The sequence below is a fragment of the Sorex araneus genome, chromosome 9 (assembly GCF_027595985.1).
Source record: "Sorex araneus isolate mSorAra2 chromosome 9, mSorAra2.pri, whole genome shotgun sequence".
NCBI lineage: Eukaryota > Metazoa > Chordata > Mammalia > Eulipotyphla > Soricidae > Sorex > Sorex araneus.
The window spans coordinates 35,891,422-35,893,673 of NC_073310.1; the positions used below are offsets into that span (position 1 = coordinate 35,891,422).

Genomic DNA, 2,252 nt, shown 5'->3' on the forward strand with positions numbered 1-2,252 from the left:
AAATATACATCCATATAATAAAAAAGATAGAAATTGTACCAATAATCATTTCAGACTATGATGTATTAAAAATGGAGGTTCATCACAAACAGAAACAAGAAAAAAAATCAAACATACAAAATTAAACAACTCACTTCTGAACAACCAGTGCGTTAAAGAAGAAATAAGAAAGAAAATCAAGATTCCTGGGAAAAAAATAAGTTTGAAGATATGAGTTAACTGCACATATGGGACACAGCAAAAGTGGTGTTAAGAGATAAAGTTTAGTGCTCACTTTGGCAGCACATATACTAAATTGGAATGATACAGAGAAGATTAGCATGGCCTCTGCACAAGGATGATATGCAAATTCATGAAGTGTTCCATATTTTTTTAATGCAATTTGCTACAACATGGATGGAACTGGAAGATATCATGCTATATGACGTAAGCTAGATAAAGAAGAATATCATCAAACACAGGATGGATGATATCAATTTTATGTGACATTTATAGTAACTGGATGAGGAAATGCATTGGTTTAAGGGCGGAGATGGCTAGAGCATCCTTGGCTCCAGAGCACAGGGAGGAGAAGAAAGAATTACAGTGAAGGGGAAGGGGAGAAGAGATAGATGAAAACAATGGGGACAGGGGTCAAGGGGATACAGGTATCCTGGTGGTGCTAAGGAATGATAGAGCTAAATATCCAAACCATACAGTCAACAACACTGAAATCACAAGTCCCAAACTTAAAAGGCGCCTGTCAAGATGGCAGGCTGGTGCTGGGGCAGGGGCAGGAGTGTGGGGGTGGGGTGGGAGGTAGGCAAGGGAATCTAGGAAACTGGTGTAAGGGAAGTTGACACTGGTAATGGGATGGAACTATGACCAACTTTGTAACTCAAAGTGTTTTAATAAAATAAAGTTTGGGGAAAAAGAAGAGATAAAGTTAGCAATAGTGCAACCATTCATTAGGAAAGAAGACCTACATAAATAATCTTACTATAAGCTTAAGGAGTCTAAAGACAAACAAAAACAATGCAAAAAAAACTGAAGGAAGGAAATAATAGAACTTATAGATAAATAAATGAAGTAAAGACAAAGAAGCCAGATCAACAATACAGTGCATAGGGCACTTGCCTTGCAAGCGACTGACTAGAGTTTGATTCTTGGCATCCTATATGGTCCCCCAAGTTCCACTAGGAATGATCCCTGTGAACAGAGGCAGGAGTAATTCCTGAGAACCACTAGGTGTGACCCCCCAAACACTTAAAATTAAAATTAATATTAAAACAATTGAAAATATCAGTCAAACCAAACGCTGGCTTTTCTAAGGTTTTGTTGTTGTTACTGTTGTTGCTGTTTGTTTGGGGCCACACTCCGGGATCACTTCTAGTGGGCTCAGAGACCTTATGGCGCACCAGGGACCAAACCTGAGAGGCCTGAAAGCAAGGCAAACATTTTGGTACTTTGAAAAAAAAAAAGAGACAAAACAAGATTGACAAACTGTTGGACTCTCAGAGGAAAATGAGAGAAAATCCTATTAAACAGATTCAGAAATGAAAGGAAAGAAATCACAGAATTCTGTACAGATACAGAAATCCAGAGGATCATGACGAATTACTTTGAAAATTTTTATGATATAAAAGTGGAGAACCTAGAAAAAAATGAATGTTTCTGGATTTCTAAAACCTTCCAAGTTTGAATCAAGAAGAAATAAGCACCTGAACAGAGCAATTATTATCAAGTAAACTGAAATGGCAATTCTCGCCCAAAGCAAGATCTCAGGTCTCGATGGGTTTCCTTGTGAGTTCTTCCAAATCTTTAACAAAACCTAGTCCCGACGCTTTCCATGCTCTTTCAGAAAGTTGAACAGGAATTCTCTTAGTTTCTATGAGGCAAGCATTACCCATAATATCAAAGAAGACAGACATCACAAAAAAAAAAAACTATAGAACTATATCTCACATGAACATAGATGCAAATATCCTAAACAAAATATTCACAAACGAAATCTAAAATCCAAAACATCATTCATCCACCAAGTAGGATTTATTCTGAAAACGCAAGGATGATGTTTAATACACATAAACATAAAACAAGAAAAAGTAAAAATTATATGGTCATATCAAGAGATGCAGAGAAAGTGACAGATCTATACTCGTTTATGATAAAAATGCTAAATAAAATGGGGGCTGAAGGAACTTTGCTCAACATAGTTAAAACCATTCACTATAAGCCCACAGCAAACATTGTACTCAATGGTGAAAGGCTGA

The 2,252-nt window shown here is 36.7% G+C and overlaps 1 non-coding gene across 1 annotated transcript; it reads left to right on the forward strand.

Moving 5' to 3' along the window:
- Positions 1-266: 266 nt before the first annotated feature.
- Positions 267-372, forward strand: LOC129398961 (U6 spliceosomal RNA). Its single transcript, XR_008626820.1, has one exon. It is a non-coding gene; the product is annotated as a U6 spliceosomal RNA (small nuclear RNA).
- The last annotated feature ends 1,880 nt before the right edge of the window (positions 373-2,252 follow it).